Genomic DNA, 19,891 nt, shown 5'->3' with positions numbered 1-19,891 from the left:
GCTGGTTCCTGCCTTGTGTCCTGAGCTAAGGGGACAGGCTGCAGCCACCCCCAACCCTGCAGTAAGTGGGTTAGAGAATGAATGAATGAATGAATGAATGAATAAAATTATTGTCAAAAATTCGAGTAGATGATAATCATAAAAATGCAAGACAATAAAGATGCAGTAGAAATGTGTTCAGCAAGCTCCCTTCTTTACAATTACTTGTTTTGTAACTGTGTGGTTGGAGGAGGTGCTCCTCACAATTTTCGTTTTACAAACATTTCTTCTTTGATTTAATCCCCCATCACTACAACCTCCACTCATTGATTCACCAAAACTTGGTAAATCATTATCTTAGTTCCTTTGATTTATCTTTCTTAAATGTCTGTATAGCTCATGTTTATTTCGGCGTTTAGTATTGGAAGTGATTTCGTCTTTAGAAATTTGGTGATGTTCTTGTGACCAGAAATATGCCTTAGAAACTTCACTGTTGTTTAGATAAATTACTTTTGGTAAAATTGGTTTTGTTATACATCTTTTCACTTAGGGCTGCAGTTTTCAAGGACCTATTGAGGATTTTAAGTGAAGATTTACTCTATTAATTGTTCTTGGAAGAAGAAAATAGCTATCTTAATACTGTTAAAACTTTTCCTTCTCTGAGAGCAGATATCTTAAATTTAGTTAAATTTTTAGGAAGGGAATGAACATTCACAGAAAAGACTTTAGGAATCATAGTGTTATGAGTTTACTTATAACTGAAATTTCTTTCCAGTTCTGATTTTTTTTGCTGTTGTTGAGATGGAGTTTCACTGTTGTCACCCAGAGTGGAGAACAATGGTGTGATCTCAGCTCACTGCAACCTCCACCTCCCCAGGTTCAAGCTATTTTCCTGCCTCAGACTCCCACATAGCTGGGATTGCAGGTGCTTGCCAACACATCCAGCTAATTTTTGTATTTTTAGTAGAGACAGGGCTTTTGTCACGTTGGCCAGGCTGGTCTTGACCTCCTGACCTCAGGTGATCCACCTGCCCCTGCCTCCCAAAGTGCTAGGATTATAGGCGTGAGTCACTGCACCTGGCCCCCAGGTCTATGATTTAACATCATAGTTGAATAACATAATTTATGAATTTCAGTGTTTCATCTGGTTATGTGCACAAGAGAAAAAATGATTAAAATAGGCTAAACTATGTAAATAATGTATAACCAAAATATTTCTAATTTTTCAAAAATATATGTGACATATATAAAGTCCTTAGCTTTGATAAAAGTTTTTTGGTGTATTTTCTAATGGGAATATCTGGCAGGAATTTTCCAACCTGGAATTGACCTGTTTCAAATATATAGAGAAAGTAAAATAAAAGTCTTAATGCCTAAAACTTGATAAATTTCCCTTTCTATGGTGAGCTTCCAAAATGTCTGTCTCAAATAATTTCTGTAATTTAAAAGCCTAAGAGATTCTGGCAGACTTTCAGATGAGACAGTGGACCACAGAAATGAACATAAAATAAATTTCTGAAACTTTTCTCTCTAGAAAGTTAAATTTCTATATTATAATTAGGTAATTTATGATATGCTATCAGTAAATCTTTTTGCAGGTGACTTTTGAAGGTCTGTGTTTTATCTCTGGCCATTCCTTCCATTAGAGGGAAAATGATGTTCAAAGTAGTTTAAAAGCCTCTCTGGTCACCTCAATTTCTTCCTTAAGTATTCACCAAACCCAAGCTTGTAGTTCAGAGTGGGACATCAAAGTGAGTAACTTTTTCTTCTGGAACACAGCTCATTTCAGTACGTTAAGGATGGTATTAGGGCCATCATAAGGATGTAGTTGCCACAGGCTCTCCAGTCTTACACTAGAAACCAGGTTAATTATAAATGTTTTACTTCATATGGTGTCGATAATTCACATTTTACTTCTAACAAACAAGATCACATCTATTATGGTGTAGAAATAATTTCACATATTTTATGCCATTAAATGGTAAATGCTTTATAGACATAAAGAGAATGACTATGTTTAGGGTGGAATACACCCACTGATCATCTCTGCAGCTCCACATACAGAAGTTGATAATGTCTTGGTGATTTTACAGCTAAGTCAATAGACTCTCAGTGAGGTTATGCACCCTGCCGAATGTTATCTAACCAGGAAATTATAGAAGTAGGGTTCAAAGCCTAACCCAGAGTGTTAACAATATATGTTGCCTTCATGAAGTTGGATGGAAAATAGTTCACCTTGGACCTGTGTTTCTCATTCTTTTTACTTGCTCCAAATAACTGCTAATACAGTAAGTGCTCAGCAGAAGAATATTAACTTATTTCTGACTCAGCACCCAGTTTCACCGTTGTGAGTTGTCAGTATTAGTTTTGGAAGATGTGGTATTTGCGTGCTTTCTAGCATAACTGGTCAATAATTAAAATAGTATATGATTATAAGGGCTACAACCTTGTCTGTTTACAACACTGCAGCAAAAATAATTTCTCTTCAATGCTTCCTGCAGGAAATATTTGATCCCATCCCATGTCCTTGCTAGTAGAATACATGTCACTCTCCTATGAAATGCTATTGAAAAAAACTTGGCTTCATCTGAATTTGCTCTCCAACTTGAAGTCTTGTTCCATCGTCACCCAAAGCATTGGTTTTCAGTTACAGGTTCATAAACTAGATCGCTGACACAGTAATTAAATCTCACTAGGTGTAGCAAATGGAATGGGTATCAGAAAAGCCACATGCATCATGGAATTTATAGTCCTGAGAAAATTCAGAGAAAACAATGCATCATTTTACAGTGGGGGGATTAGGATGATATTTTTTAACAAGTTAATAGGTATGTTTGTTTTCTCTTAGAATAGCTTAAATTTGAATGTCCAAAGAAATAAAAGAATACTTTATAAAAATAAGTGAAATAGCCAGGAGATATTGACAGTTTAGAACTTGGTGTTTATTTCACAGTCCCACTTCTAACTTCTCACATTGCTCCTTCATACTCACACACTGCTCATCCCAACCCTGACCATCTCTACCAGCCTCCCAACATCCAGTATTATCACAGTGTTTAAATTACTTGGCTAACTAAAGGAATTTCTTGTTTATATTGAAGTCATGTCCCTTCTGTGACACTTGCAGATGAAGAGATTAATTTCCTTTATTTTGATATTACCTTTCCAAATGTTTTGAAATGACCAATTGCTATAATTCAACTACTATATTTATAGGTGCCCCCTTTATACCTGGTTTGCTGCTACCTGATAATAACAGCTAATATTATTGCGAAATGATTATGCTGTCAGGCACCATGCTACACCTAAAGGCTTAAACTATCCTATTTGGTCATCAACAATCCAAAGCAGTCCTTATGATTATTAAATCCATTTTTTTGATGAGCCTAGAGACATAGAGAAACTTGCCTGAAGTTATAGAAGTGGCAAAGGACAGAGATATCTCCAGAACCCAAATTAGCCTGTCATCGGGGATAGTATTACTGTTCTGCACTGTTTCATATGCCTTTGTGTGATGCTTATACAGTTAGGGCAGTAGTTGAGATCTTTTTAAGTAGTCTGGATCCAGCTAATTATTACCAATATTATTCTTCCCATCTGTCAGTTTTCTGTTTATCTCTCAGTCTCTTAGCCAAGTTTCCAAAGAGATTTTTTAATTCCCCTAGATAAACATTGAGATCAGAAACTGTTTAACCGTGTACAGATAATGTCACTTCTACAGAGTTGAAAGAAAACATACAAATAAATAAACTGGAAAATGGGAGCTCTAGAGTAGTTTGGAATACATACCATTACAATAGCTACTTTTTACGTAATCATTTTGGTTTTATATGAAGATTATTGGCTTAAGTGTGCTGTTGCTTAGTTTAAATTGTACACACTAACATAAATACAGAGTAAAGGGAAGTAACTATTTTGCATTTTATAGAAGTACTTGGCATTAATAGGATGTATGCACTCAGAAAGTCTAGATGATACAGTTGCACTAATTCTCTTCCTCTGATAGATTTAAATGATTCCAGAATATATTCCTTTCTAATTAGATTGTTCCAACAAAAATAACTCAGTGTGATGTGCATTTAGAGCTCAATAGAACAGGCCTTCTGGAATTTTAACAACATAATGACGGTCTTCGTTTTGGCTTTCTGTACATCCAGCTTTGAAAGATATCTTTAAAATTATTCCTACAAGACTTGTTTGCTCCTACTTAGAAATTTCATTCTGAATAAAGTAAATTTTTTTAACCAACAAAGTGCAGGCTGTACCCAAAGCGTAACTAATTGTGTAATTTTTTCAAATAGGTTTTATGCTGTTATGTAAGAGAAGAATCCATTTAAAGAATTTTTAAAACCAAGTAATGTCTAATTCAGTGTGAATACTGAGTAGCATGAAAAAATATCTACAGGAATTCACAATAAATACATTTAATTACCCAATATGTATGTCTTGTTTCTTAATGTGTTCTATTCCTCTGTGTTCTATTATACCTTATCCTTTTTGTATAACTCAGAGGTTGAAAGGATGTGCTGACTTTAACATACACACTTTTGGTCTTTTTATTTATCAGCTAAAGTTATTTTTTCTAAGAACATAGTAGCTACATTGCCAAAGTCAGTAAATTCTCAGATATTAAGGCTTAAGAGAGGGCTCACTTAAATTTCTTAAGTGTTATTTACAAAGAAGTTTATTCTATATTGTGCTTAAAAATTAGAATATTCCAATTCTGTTACCGGGGGTGGGTGTCCAGCTTCTTGGCGTTTTGAACAAAGAATTGCACAAAATGCACAAACAAAGCTGGGAAAGAATGAAGCAACAAAAGGAGAGATTTATTGAAAACAAAAGTACACTCCACAGGGTGGGAGCCAGGCCCGGGCATAGGGGCTCAAGAGCCCGGTTACAGAATTTTCTGGGGTTTAAATACCCTCTAGAGGTTTCCCATTGACCACTTGGTGTACACTCCATGCAAATGAAGTAGTGGCCCACCATCAGTCTGATTGTTTGCAGAAAGCTTTTCACAACCAATCAGAGGCTGAAGTGAAGTTACAAAGGTTACACCCTATGCAAACATCTGATTAGTCGTGGAAAGCAGCCAGTCAGAGGCTAAAGTGAAGTTACAAAGTTATACTTCTATGCAAAGGAAGACTTGGCCTACAATCAATGTGATTGGTTGTGGAAAGCAACCAATCAGAGGTACTTTCAATTTTCCATCTGACACTCATCAAAAGAAAGGGTGGGTTGCAAAGGAAGTAGTCTCCAATGTGTTACTTTGGTGTGGAAAGTTGGGGGGGTTCCTTTTGATTTAGTTCTAGGAAGTCACCATGAATCGACCTTAGGTTCCCTGACTCCAGACCCTGTTATGCTGCCTCAATTCCATTGACCAGATTCCATTTAGTTGTCTGTGAGGTTACACGGTGTACCTTTATGTCCTTTTCTTTTTTACAGTTTTTTAGGATAGAGCCTCAAGAAACTTTGCCTGTAACCTAATACCACTTACTGTAGAGATAGTTAATTCTACTAATAATTACTTGCAATCAACTAATTAGGATAATTGCCTCACTTTTCACATTGTACAGCTACAGCTTATAAAATACAATTATAGTGGGCCAGGCAAGGTGGCTCACACCTGTAAACCCAGCACTTTGGGAGGCCGAGGCAGGCGGATCACAAGGTCAGGAGATCGAGACCATCCTGGCTAACATGGTGAAACCTCATCTCTACTAAAAATACAAAAAGTTAGCCGGGTGTGGTGGCAGGTGCCTGTAGTCTCAGCTCCTCGGGAGGCTGAGGCAGGAGAATGGCGTGAACCTGGGCGGTGGAGCTTGCAGTGAGCCGAGATCCCATGCTGCACTCCAGCCTGGGCGACAGAGCAAGACTCCGTCTCAAAAAATATATATAATAATTATTATTGTAGTGAGAAATATATTTATGTATACACATACAGTGTTTTCATATAAGTTGTCAAAGAATTCTAGATGGGATGGTATTGAATAGATTATCTTCTTGCTTTCCTGCTGTTTTTTTCTTGCTTTCCTCTTTCTTGACTATTTCCAACTAGGCTCCATGACACTACACAAACCAGTAAAAGATCCATAGAAATTTTCTTTTTTAAAAATTTAATTTAATTAAGTAATTTGATGTTTTCGACACAGGGGCATGATCTTGGCTCACTGCAACCTCTGCCTCCCAGGTTCAAGTGATTCTCCTGCCTCAGCCTACTGAGTGGCTGGATTACAGACATGCACCACCACACTCAGCTAACTTGTATTTTCAGTAGAGACCGGGTTTCTACTAAATGACCATGTTGGCCAGGCTGGTCTCAAGGTCCGGGCCTCAAGTCATACACCTGCCTCAGCCTCCCAAAGTGCTGGGATTACAAGCATGAGCCACCATACCCGGCCTTTTAAAATTTTTATTTTATTTTATTTTAAGTTCTGGGATACATGTACAGGATGTGCAGGGTTTTTACATAGGTAAACGTGTGCCATGGTAGTTTGCTGCACCTATCAACCTATCATCTAGCTACTAAGCGTCACATGCGTTAGCTATTTATCCTGATGCTCTTTCTCCCCCAACTCCTGCCAAGAGGCCCCAGTGTGTGTTGTTCCCCTCTGTATGTCCATGCGTTGTCATTGTTCAGGTCCCACTTCTAAGTGAGAACATGCAATGTTTAGTTTTCTGTTCCTGTGTTAGTTTGCTGAAGACAGTGGCTTTCAGTTCCATCCATGTCCCTGAAAAGGACATGATCTCATTCCTTTTCATGGCTGCATAGTATTCCATGATGTATATGTACCTACCACATTTTCTTTATCCAGTCTATTATAGATGGGCATTTGTGTTGGTTCCATGTCTTTGCTATTGTGAATAGTGCTACAATGAACATGTGTGTGCATGTATCTTTATAACAGAATGATTTCTATTCCTTGGGTACATATCTAGTAATGGGATTCGTGGGTAAAATCTTATTTCTGGTTCTAGGTCTTTGAGGAATTGCCACACTGTCTTCCACAATGAATGAACCAATTTACATTCCTACCAATAGTATAAAAGCATTCCTATTTCTCCACAGCCTCTAGCAACTGTTGTTTCTTGATTTTTTAATAACCATCATTCTGACTGGTGTGAGATGCTATCTCATTCTAGTTTTGATTTGCATTTCTCTGATAATTAGTGATGTTGAGCTTTTTTTCATGTGTTTTTGGCCTCATAAATGTCTTCTTCTGAGAAGTATCTGTTCATGTCCTTTGCCCACTTTTTAATGGGGTTGTTTGATTTTTTTTCTTGTAAATTTGTTTAAGTTCCTTGTAGATTCTGGATATTAGACCTTTGTCAGATGGATAGATTGAAAAAATTTTCTCCTATTCTATAGGTTGTCTGTTTACTCTATTGATAGTTTCTTTTGCTGTGAAGAAGCTCTCTAGTTTAATTAGATCCCATTTGTCAATTTTTGCTTTTGTTGTAATTGCTTTTGATGTTTTTGTCATGATATCTTTGCCTGTGCCTGTGTTCCAAATGGTATTGCCTAGATTTTCTTCTAGGGTTCTTACAGTTTTCGATTTCACATTTAAGCCTTTAATCGACCCTGAGTTAATTTTTGTGTAAGATGTAAGGAAGTGGTTCAGTTTCAGTTTTCTGTATATGGCTAGCCAGTTTTCACAGCTCCATATATTAATTAAGGAATCCTTTTCCCATTGCTTGTGTTTATCAGGTTTGTCCAAGATCAGATGGTTGTTGTTTATTTCTGAGATCTCTATTCTGCTCCATTGGTCTATGTGTCTGTTTTGTACCAGTACCATGCTGTTTTGGTTACTGTAGCCTTGTAGTATAGTTTGAAGTCAGATAGAGTGATGCCTCCAGCTTTGTTCTTTTTGCTTAGAATTATCTTAGCTATATGGGCTCTTTTTCAGCATAGTTTTGGAAGTTCCGGCCAGGCCTATCATGCAAAAGAAAGAAGTAGAGGTATTCAAATAGGAAGAGAGGAAGTCAAAGTGTCTCTGTTTGCAGATGATATGGTCCTATATCTAGAAAACCCCATAGTTTCAACCCAAAACCTTCTTAAGCTGATGAGCAACTTAAGCAAAGTCTCAGGATACTAAATCAATGTGCAAAAATCACAAGCATTCCATACACTAACAAAAGACAAGCAGAGAGCCAAATCATGAATGAATGCCCATTTACAATTGCTACAAAGAGAATGCAATACCTAGGAATACAGCTAACAAGGAAAGTGAAGGACCTCTTCAAGGAGAACTAGGAAAGTAAAGAACCTCTTCAGGGACCTCTTGTTCCCTCTTTTGCTCTTTCTTTACCCTTCCTTCACGGGATGATGTATAACAAGGCCCTCACCAAATGCCAGTTCCTCAGTCTTGCACTTCTCAGCCTCAAGAACCATGATCCAATAAATTTCTGTTCATTATCTCAGCATCCCACAGAGGTATTGTAGGTTTAGTTCCAGACCACTGCAATAAAGCAGATATCACAATAAAGCAGGTCACATGAAGCTTTTGGTTTCCAGTGCATATAAAAGTTAAGTTACAATGTACTTCGGTCTGTTAAGTGTGCAATAGCATTATGACTGAAAAACAATGTACATACCTTAATTTTAATATACTTTATTGCTTAAAGTGCTAACAATTATGTGAGCCTTCAGCAAATAATCTTTTTGCCTGTGGAGAGTCTGGCCTTGATGTTAATGGATGCTAATTGATCAGGGTAGTGGTTGCTAAAACTTGGGGTAGCTGTGGCAAATTGTGAAAATGACACAACAATGAAGTTGGTTGCACTGATTGACTCCCATGAAAGATTTCTCCATAGCATGTGATGCTATTTGATACTATTTTACCATTTTGAAAATCGGAGTCAATCTTCTCCAGTCCAGCTGCTGCTTTATTAACCCAGTTTATGTATACTTGAAATCATTTGTTGTCGTCTCAGTGTTCACAGCCTCTTCACCAGGAGTATATTCCATCTCAAGAAATCACTTTCTTTGTTCATCCCTAGGAAACAACTCCTTATCTGTTTTTTACCATGAGATTGCAGCAACTCAGTCACATCTCAGGCTCTATTTCTAATTCTAGTTTTCTTGACATTTCTACCACATTTCCAGTTAAACTTCCTCCACTGAAGTCTTGAGCCCCTCATTGCCATGTATGAGGGTTGGAATCAACTTCTTCCAAACTCCTATGCATAATACTGTGATCTCCTTTCATGAATCACAAAGTTCTTCGCGGCAGAGAATGGTGAGTCTCTCTTAGAAGGTTCTCAGTATACTTTGCTCAGATCCATCAAGGCAGCTATAGCTTTATGAATGATAGCAAGCCTGTTTAAAGTATGGTTTACTGACTATTTTAAGCCCACTGTTGAGATCTGCTGCTTAGAAGAAAAAGATTACTTTCAAAATGGTACTGCTCATTGACAATATACCCAATCACATAAAAGCTCTGAAGAAGATGTATAAGAAGATTAATGTTCATGCCTGCAAACACAACATCCATTCTGCAACCCATGGATCAAGGAGTAATTTCAAAGTTCAAGTCTTATTATGTTAGAAATACATCAATGAAATAAATGCTATGGTAAAGGAAAACATAATTAAAAATGTATGTACAGAATAATAGCGAATCTGTATATACAGAAATTTGTATGAATGGGAAAAAAATAGGAAAAATCCAGCAAACATAAAATATTAATTGCAAGATCTTTGTATGATAGAATACATGACTTTCTTCACCTTTTTAAATTTTCTCATGTGTCCCAGAATTAGTATATTTATAACACATTACTTTAAGCAGTGAGTTTTAATAAATTAAAATAAGACCTGTATAAAACACAGATAATTAAACTGTATTAAAATTTCAAGTCAAAAGAATAATAATCATTTAAAATCACCAGTAGTCACAGACTAAAAGCCAACTTTAATATTTGCAGAACATTATAGAAAATATTCCTCTATTCATACATACTGAACAGGAAAAGAGAAACAGAAGAAAAGAATAATGTGAGAAGAAAGTGTTAACAGCATATATGCTCTTTTTAACTTAAATTCTATTAAATTTTATTATATTTTGCAAAATAAAAAGAAACAGGAGTAAATAGGAATATACTTCTAATTTTTAGGCAAATATTCTTAAGCAACATCGGTTATTAGTTTCTTTAAAAATCCTCTGAGATTAAGAATAAAGAAAAGCACTGTGTGTGTATGTGTGTTTTTTTTTTTTTTGAGATGGAGTTTCACTCTCATTGCCCAGGCTGGAGTGCAATGACGCGATCTCAGTTCACCGCAACCCCTGCCTCCCGGGTTCAAGCGATTCTCCTGCCTCAGCCTCCTGAGTAGTTGGGATTACAGGCATGTACCACCACACCTGGCTAATTTTGTATTTTAATAGAGACAGGGTGTCTCCATGTTGATCAGGCTGGTCTTGAACTCCCAACCTCAGGTGAGCCACCCACCTCCGCCTCCCAAAGTGCTGGGATTATAGGCGTTAGCCACCATGCCCGGCCTAGCACCGTGATTTTTAACTATGTTGATTGGCCCTCTGTATAAATGATGAGGTAATTGACATTGCTATGTGTTCTTTTTTTCTCTCCCATCATAATTAGTATGTATGTTATATTAGGTCTGTTTTTAGTGAGATTTTTAATATTTACATGCACTTATGCAACCATAAATTTTCTAATTGTTTTCTGACTCTTTCTCATGATTCACCTCTTAACTCAAATGCCCACTCTGCTCTAGCCCAATTTCCCAGGAAGCCTTGTATTATCACATTAATCTCTCCTTATCAGAAATGAATATAATATAATACTTAATTGTTTTCTAGTTGCTTCATTTGTGCTCATTTAGATTTATGGTTATTTTTATAAAGGTACGGAAGTAAATGCTTTTGTTTTCTTTACATGTGCCAGCACAGTGTAGAACATAGAGCAAGTACTAAATAATCCCATAAAAAATATTTTTGTGAGATACATCTAAGTATTCAGGAAAATATCTAACATATCTGTCTATTTCTCATTCCGGTGTAGGGCATAGATAAAAAGTAAAATTAATCTTGAGTACCTTGCTCTTCACAAAATACAATTGGGCAATGTGTTGTATTATTCTAACATAGAAATCAGATTAACATAGGCAATTCTCGCTTTACGCAGTAGTACAGAATCAGAAAACTGAATTTCAGCTGAAACTATGCAAAGCAATTTTAATAATCAGTGGGGAAAAATGCGACAGTTCCATCACTTTTAAAATGTTCATCAAAATATTAAAAATTCTTACTATCATTTAAAATATATAGGGAAATGGAAAACAACATAAAACGTGTATATTTTTACATTCTAATTTAAAACATTAGGAAATTGAGAAAACTGTTTCTTTGTAAAAAACTTACTAATTTGAACTTTGGTTATTTTCTTCTCATAGTAAGGCGTATGGTGTGGCGTGAGCATCTTTTCTATGTATCAGTGAATTGTCATCTTCTGCCCTAAGTGTATCTCAGCTCATTTATTTATTATTTGCACTTTCAGTGAAGAAATATTTCTGAGTTCCTTGAAAGTGAAGTCTTTTTGCCAGCATCGATTCCTCTAGGACACCGTTACCCTTTTTGTCATCGTCACATTCCTCATTTGTATCTATAAGGACGCCTTCAGCAAGTTCCTCTGGCTGCACTTCTAGTTTTTCAGACATCTACGGTGCAACTTTCCCATTATCAGCTACTTCTTCTATAATTCCACTGTGTTCTATTAGAATTTCGCTTCCAATGTTCACCAGGTTTTGTTTATCTGCTGCATTGGTATCTTTATTGGCCCTTGACCATTTTTGATCACCTGTTTTGTAAAATATGACATGGGTTTTGTAAAATGTAACATGGGGTTATTACAGGCAAGCAACGTAATTCTACTGTTTTTGTTTTTCTGTTTTTGTTTTTTTTTTTTTGAGACGGAGTTTCAATCTTGTCGCCCAGGCTGGAGTGCAGGGCCTCTTGCATTCTCTGGTCTTCCCCACTGGGCCTATAAACGTGAGCTAAACAAAGAGACAGACAGCAAACCATGGGTACTTTCCCAAAGAGAAATTTCTCTCTTCTGTCTCTGCTCCAAAACCACATGGGTCAGTGCAGGGAAGAGTATGTGTGGGGAATGAAGGAGCAGGAGGGGAAAGAAGAGAGCAGACCAAGGAGAGAACATTTGCTTTGTATTTTATTATTTATTGATTTGGGAACTTTGCTTTGAATACGAGTTGGAGTTCTTTTTTTTTTTTTTGAGACAGAGTTTTGCTCTTGTTGCCCAGGCGGGAGTGCAGTGGCGCCATCTCGGCTCACTGCAAGCTCCGCCTCTCGGGTTCAAGTGATTCTCCTGGAGTAGCTGGGATTAAGGCGCCCTCCACTGTGCCCGGCTAATTTTTTGTGTGTTAATAGAGCGGGGTTTCACCATGTTGGGCAGGCTGGTCTCGAACTCCTGACCTCAGGTGATCTGCCCACCTCGGCCTCCCATAGTGCTGGGATTACAGGCTTGAGCCAGCTCGCCCAGCATACTCTGTTGTCTTTAAGTGAATTGAATAACATATGCACAGTGACCAATTAGCCACAGACTTTGAAAGAAGTGATGTGATTGGTCATTGCTCATGATGTGTTTATGTTATTTATGCAGTGATTGGTCAACTGTAAAGCTAGCTATAATAAGTCTGTACTTCATGCAGTTAAATGTATAGTAATAACTAAGACTTGAAGCATGTTTTTCAGGGGTAAGTGGTAATTAAAATGCGGTAACTGAAATTTGTGCGTATCTGGACTATGCAAAATGACTGCTGGTACTTGGTTTTAATATTATTTTGGTTTGATCATTCTATAATTCTCAAGAATAATCTTTCTTTCCTCTCCTACAGTTTTCTTTTCCTACGGAGCCTCACCCTGTTGCCCAGACTGGAGTACAGTGGTGCTCTCTCGGCTCACTGCAACCTCCGCCTCCCGGGTTCAAACGCTTCTTCTCCCTCAACCTCCGGAGCAGCTGGGATTACAGGCACCCACCACCACGCCCGGCTAATTTTTTTATTTTTAGTATATAGGGTTTCACTATGTTGTCCAGGCTGGTCTCAACTCCTGACCTTGTGATCTGCCTGCCTCAGCCTCCCAAAGTGCTGGGATTACAGGCATGAGCCGCTGTGCCTGGCCTCCTCTCCTACAATTTTCTAAGATAACATATTATTTTCCTTTTACTGGTTTTCAGGAATGTATTCTATATTCCTTTCTCATTGAAGCTGGTAGCACTGCAAATATATCTTTAGGTCCATATGTAAGCCTGGATATGCAGTAATAGCAATATATCCAGGAGCTCTATTTATTTTCCTAATAGCTTACATCTTGTATCTTTGTAATACAACTGTTAGTTGATTCAGCCAGTCATCTAACACACTGTCTTATTTGAGGAAGCAGAAATGTATGCATTGAAAAGCTTCAGTTTTTATACCACCTTATATTACTAGTTTTCCCTTCTTCTTTGACAAACCAATAAAATACTATCTATTCTTTCTTCATTGCCTACTATATTTGAGGAATATTTTCCTGTTTGCTTGTTTGTTTAGTTTTATTGCTGTGTTTTAATGATTTTAGTTCTTTATATCATTCTTCTTTCAATGATCTGACCTTATTTCAACTACTTTGAATTTTGCTCTACTTAATCTGAAAATATTAACTTTAAACATGCCACGCTCTTGGTTTTTCAAAGCTTCTAAGTATCTTGAGAACAAGATTTGTCTCATGATTTATTTCCTCCTTCTGTTGTGTTCACGAGTTGTTCGTATTTAAGTCTAAATACCTGATTATTTTCTGCCTCAATCAGTTTCTTCTCTGGCATCCAGTTTGATAGCCACAGTCACTGACAGTGGCCAAAGTCTATCTTAAAAGTTCTTTGATGAGTTGAACAAAGCACAATTAATTTATCCCTTTGTATTATTAAAAGGGCTAGTTTATCCTGGTAGGCTTATGTCTTGTTACTGAGATAGTAAACATTTAAAGAAAGTATTGATACACAGGATAACACCAGTTCTGTTTTTAGATTCTCAATCTTTCTTTTAGCTGAGCATTCAAATTATAAGTGCTGTGCCACCTAATCTGTTACTCCAATATCAGCAAATCTTTCTTCATAAGCTAAAGTATCTGTTTCCCTAAGTAAATTCGATTTCCCTACATTTGCATACAAAACATCCAATTAGCCTATTATTTTTCTAAATTCTGTCTCCCATGTTAGATGTTTCCAAGAATCACTTCATTTGACATCGTTGTTTTAAAATTTCAAAGCAAACCACATCTAATTTATTATCTAGTTTTACTTTAGTGTTTTCATTACTAGAATAGTCAGTGTGCTGGCAATTTTTTTTTTTTAACTGAAAAATGTAGCAGCATGTTGTTGAAAACACACTCATCTGAAATTCACGTGATCTGAACTCTATTCCTTAATCTGATATAGGCAGTGTGGTCCCTAAAAAGTCAATTTTCTAAGCATCAGTTTCATTATCTGTAAAATGATGTGCATTTGAGAAGGGAAGGAAGATTCAAAGTAGAAAATTTCACAATTCTTTGACTCTAAGTCCCCTCTTGATTGAAGTTTCCTTTTCCTGAGTCACCTAAAATTGTTCTTCAGTATCCCCTTTAATACACTTATTTATCTCTAAAGTGTTTTTGTTGGCTGTGTGTGGTAGCTCACACCTATAATCCTAGCAGTTTGGGAATCTAAATTGCTTGAGTTCAGGAGTTCAGGACCAGCCTGAACAACATAGACCCCATCTCTACAAAAAAAAAAAGAAAAATATTAAATATCTAGGTGTAGTGGCTTGCACCTGTAGTCCTGGCTACTTAGGAGACTGAGGCTGGAGGATTGCTTGAGCCCAGGAGGCCAAGGCTGCAGTAAGCCATCATTGCTCTACTGCACTCTAGCCTGGGTGTCAGAGTAAGAACCTCTCACAAAAATAAACTGTTTTTTGTCATCTTGGTAATAAAATAGACAATGTTGTGTCCCCACCAAGTTTATATGTTGAATCCCTAATCCGCAATGTGTTGTTTATTTGGAGGTAGGTCCTTTGGGAGCTCCTTAGTTTTAGATGACATCATGAGGGTGGAGCCTCTATGATGACATTAATGTTTTTATAAGAAAAGAAAGACATCATAGCTCATTTTCTCTCTCTCCCATATGAAGATGTGGCAAGAAGGCTGCCATCTGTAAGCCAGGAAGGGGGTCCTCACCAGACACCAAATCTGACGGTGCCTTGATCTTAGACTTCCCAGCTGCGAAACTATGAGAAATAAAGGTTTGTTGCTTAAGCCACTCAGTCTATAATATTTGTTATAGCATTCCAAATTGACTAAAACAGTCATCTTTCTGTCAAGTGGGAATATGAATAAGTATGTTGACTTTGAGACTCCCCAGTAATCTCAGTCTCTTGGCTCTTTGGGATAGAGTGTGTTGATGAAAAAGAGATAAACTGTAAAATATTTATAGAGACTTACTCTGAGTAAAATATGAGTGACCAAGGCTGAGGGCAGAGCCTCAAGAGGTCCTGAAAACATGTGTCCAACGCGATTGGGTTACAGCTTAAGTTTATACATTTTAGAGGAACAGAAACTCCAGGTACACATCAATCAATACCTATAAGATGTACATTGGTTCAGTCGGGAAACTCAGGACAACTTAAAGTAGGGGCTTCCGGTCATACGCAGATTCAAAGATTTTCTAATTGGCAATTGACTGGAGGAATTAAGTTGTTATTTAAAGACCTCAAATACATAGAAAGGAATGTCCAAGTTAAGATAAGGGGTTGTGGAGACCAGGATTCTTATTATGCAGATGAAGTTTCATAGATGGCCACCCTTAGATAAAATAGATGGCAACTGTTTTCTATTCAGACCTTTAGAAGTTGCTGGACTCTCAGCTAATCTCTTCAGGATCAGAAAAACACCTGGAAAGGGAAGAGGATTCTCTGCAGAATGTGAATTTCCTCTACAAGAGAAAGCTTTGAGGGGCCACTTCAAAATATGTCAAAGAGTTACTTTTTGGGGTAAGATATTTAATGTCTTTCAGGAGCTGTTGTCATGTGATGCTATACTACAGTCAGGTTGGAATTTGGTGTCTTACTGCTACAAAGGGTCTGTTTTGTCAGTCTTAAGATTTCTGTTTTAATGTTAATGCTGGCCAGTTGTGCCTCAATTCAAAAGGGAGAAAAGTATAATGAGTTATGTCTGACCCTCTCTTCCCATCATGGCCTGAACTAGTTTTTCTGGTTTACTTTGGAATCCCCTTGGCCAAGAGGTGGAGTCCATTCAGTCCCTTGGGCTTAGAATTCATAATATATTCTATTCTGAAACAATTCAGATACATAAGGTAAAAGATTAATTCAGATATGACTAGAAAATCCTAAATTGTAAAGTTGTGTGATTCTGTTGGTGCTGAAATAGTCAAAATAAAAAATGTATCTTCTTCTGTGTTGTTTTACTAGAACATTCTAGCAGTGAGGCTTTAATCAGCAAGATGGTGTCCTTAAGTATGTAAAACAGAAGGAATTTGTTAGAATTTTTTGTTTGTTTGCTTTGGTTTTATTTATTTATTTATTTTTACATGGATATTGGAAAAGCTAGAATAACAAACAAGTGGTGGTGAGTAATCCTAAACATTAGGACCAATCTGAAGCCATCACCATCTCTAGGCAGGAGAAACAAAGAGAAGAGATACTGTTACCAGAGGGCAGGAGATAGAGTGATATCCAAATGCAAATGGAATTCTGGCAGGATTGTCTTTTGGGAGCTCAGTCATAAAGAATTCATGACTTCTACCAGAGAGTTGCTCAAGATGGAGAAGGAGGAGAAACACCCTAACTTTATCCTCTCCTGTTTCCCTACCATCACCACCACCATCATCACCACGCTGCAGTTTTCCAGCAGCCCCTCCCATTGGCTGCGCCCATCTGGAGCCCTGCTGACATTGAGGTTTGGGAAATGCAGCCCGCAGAAGCCAGTACTGTAGGAGAACAGCAGAGATGGGATTTGAGAGCTCCCAAGCGCAGCTCAGGTACAAAGTGTGCAGCTACCACGTGTGCTGGCGTCCTCATCCTATAAAACATGATACATTTGGCCTAAAACAGATGTTGATTTATGTGTGACAAATCACTTCCTTCTGCAATAAAGGGTGCACTCATCAACAATAATACACTGTTTTATACTGTTTAACAAAAGTCACAGAAACAATCTGCTGCAAGAGATATTATGAAATCTCATAATTTCATAAGCTAGATTTGTGTTGTAACTCTAAGAAAATCACTGAGACAGGGCTTAACCATTCTTAGAAGTTTATTTTTCCAAGGTCAAGGACACACCCGGGAAAAAAGAACACAGAACATTAGGAAAAAGCTACAGTGCTCCATACTTTCTTTCAAAGAGGGTTTGCCCCCCACCCCCGCCCCGCCAATATTTAAAGAGAAAAGAGAGGACATACCGTTGCTTTCTTTTGAGTCTTCGATCAGCTTTCACTGAACACACATTTTACATGTGAGAAGGAGGTAGAAGAATAGTCACAGATGCATCGTGCTCAGTGAATCTGCATTTTTATGTAAGATAAAATAATCATAGGATAGAGAAAGCAGTCAGACATGCCTTTGTCTCAGTAGAGTGAAGGGATGACATTGAGTTCTGTCCTTTGTCCTGTGTCTGTGAGGATAAGCTATCAATTTACATTGTCAGTGTGAAATTTGACAGAACTGTGTGTTAGGGTAAAGATCTTGGAGCCCACAAGGAATTTCCTTGTGAGCAATACGTGAGGGAGGTATGTAGCTGTCTAGGAACAAAATGGAAGGCAGGTTTGTGTGACCCAGTTCCCAGCTTGACTCTTCCCTTTGGCTTAGTGAGTTCAGGATCCCAATTTTTATTTTCTTTTCAGTGTTACAAATCAGAGTGAGTCTAGCAAATCTACCCAAAGGCTTAGGTAACTAAGTCATGAAGAAATTTCTAGTCAAGAGATAGAGTTACTGACTTTTTTTTTTTATTATGAGACGGAGTCTCGCTCTGTCGCCTAGGCTGGAGTGCAGTGGTGTGATCTCGGCTCACTGCAAGCTCCGCCTGCTGGGTTCACACCATTCTCCTGCCTCAGCCTCCCGAGTAGCTGGGACTACAGGTGCCCGCCACCGTGCCCGGCTAACTTTTTTGTATTTTTAGTAAAGATGGGGTTTCTCCGTGTTAGCCAGGATGGTCTTGATCTTCTGACCTTGTGATCCGCCCGCCTCAGCCTTCCGAAGTGCTGGGATTACAGGCGTGAGCCACTGTGCCTAGCCCAGACCTATTCTTTAATCACTGAATTTTTGTCTTTCTGCTTACATACACTGTGACAAATAGGGCTAATAGTTTTGGGAAGTGATTCTCTAACCTTTCTGTGCAATATTCTTTCTCCAGCTGATTTACAAGGAAGAGGGTGGAAAAACTAAGGCTAAGCACCATCTGGGAACCTTGCACATTTTTTGGTTACTACCGGCCAATGCAGAGACATTTGCTGAAGACAACAGGCTGAACACAGCCTGCATTCCTCAACAAGTTCTATCACTAAAAATAAGTTAATAGCTAACATTTGGTGACAGCATTCCATATGTTAGACTCTCTCCTAAGTAGTTTTTAATGCATTAGCTGTTCCAAATAATTTACATTTACTTTATATATTTACAACTTTAATACTCTTTACTGTGGCTACTTCTGTCTCACTACTTATAGTTACCTCAAATCCCTGAGCAGTCTCACACTTCCAGGTTTTTGCATGTGGCTCTTGCTTCCTGAAATGCCTTGCTCCTCATATTCCCGGCTATATCTTACTCACTGACTTATTTGTAAACCATTTATTGAGTAATTACCATATGGCAGTCTTTTTGGCTGCCATCTTGGAGTTACTTGACCAGACCATAGATATGTACAGGGGGTTGTGGAGCACAGAGAAGAACCTGAATCCTGCGTGGGTACACTGATAATACGAAGGGCAATGGGAGTTAGCACGAACTCAAGAAGAGCCTCTTCTCTCAAGTCTTTCTTGACTGACCACCCTCAGATCAATAACATTTAATATTAAAGTGACAGTTAACATTAACCTGTTGGTATTAATATCATTCCCACTTTATTATTTAAAGAGCTTCTATGCAATACAGACTTGCCTACACAGTTCTAGAAGGCAAGATTAAAGTCAGCAAGGGGAAAGTCACAGCATCCTAATTTGTTTTCATCCTAAGGATGAAATATTCTGACTTTAAGACTGCCCCAAGACTGACAACTTGAGTTAGTAAGAGCCCTGTTTCTGGAAACGTTTAAACAAAAACTGGAAGGAATGGGAGATTCAACTTGGTGACTTCAGACACAAATTAAATAATTTTTAAAATGTCACTAACAGGCTGGGCACAGTGGCTCACACCTGTAATCCCAGCTCTTAGAGAGGCAGAGGTGGGAGAATAGCTTGAGCCCAGGAGTTTGAGACCTGCCTGGGTAATATGGCAAGACCCCGTTTTCCACAAAAAGGCAAAAAAAAAAAAAAAAAAAGCGTAATGTCATTTAACAATATCCATATGAGTTTTTATCTTTGCATATATAGAATATGCAACAAATATTAAAATTAGATAGTTGATATCTACTGATAATTATCTCTTCAAGTCCTACGACATCATGAAAAAAAGACAAAACTGGTGTCACTGCACTCCTGTACAACAGAGAAAGACCCTGTCTCAACAAATAGACAAAACTGATAATAGTGGCTACCATTTATTAAACCTCTACTGTGTTCTATGAACAGTGCTAGGTATTATAATCTGTAATATGCAAAAAAATCCTGCAAGGTAGATATTATTAAGAGAATAAGAATGAGCGTTATTATGTGACTTACCCAAAGTGACAAAGTGAATGAAAGAACCGAAAATTCC

The 19,891-nt window shown here is 37.7% G+C and overlaps 1 long non-coding RNA gene across 2 annotated transcripts in view; it reads left to right on the top strand.

Moving 5' to 3' along the window:
- Positions 1-17,590, top strand: part of LOC126961635 (uncharacterized) — a 30,022-nt gene extending 12,432 nt beyond the window's left edge. The window contains exons 2-5 of one of the 2 annotated variants that reach the window (XR_007728368.1): positions 9,083-9,215; positions 15,154-15,265; positions 15,861-16,012; positions 16,882-17,590. This is a non-coding gene — a long non-coding RNA (uncharacterized LOC126961635). Of the gene's footprint in view, positions 1-9,082; positions 9,216-15,153; positions 15,266-15,860; positions 16,704-16,881 lie in introns of those variants that run through there. The other variant, XR_007728367.1, reaches the window with a different exon arrangement.
- Positions 17,591-19,891: the final 2,301 nt, after the last annotated feature.

The sequence above is a fragment of the Macaca thibetana genome, chromosome 8, assembly GCF_024542745.1.
Source record: "Macaca thibetana thibetana isolate TM-01 chromosome 8, ASM2454274v1, whole genome shotgun sequence".
NCBI lineage: Eukaryota > Metazoa > Chordata > Mammalia > Primates > Cercopithecidae > Macaca > Macaca thibetana.
This window is presented reverse-complemented; position numbering and strand designations above follow the sequence as displayed.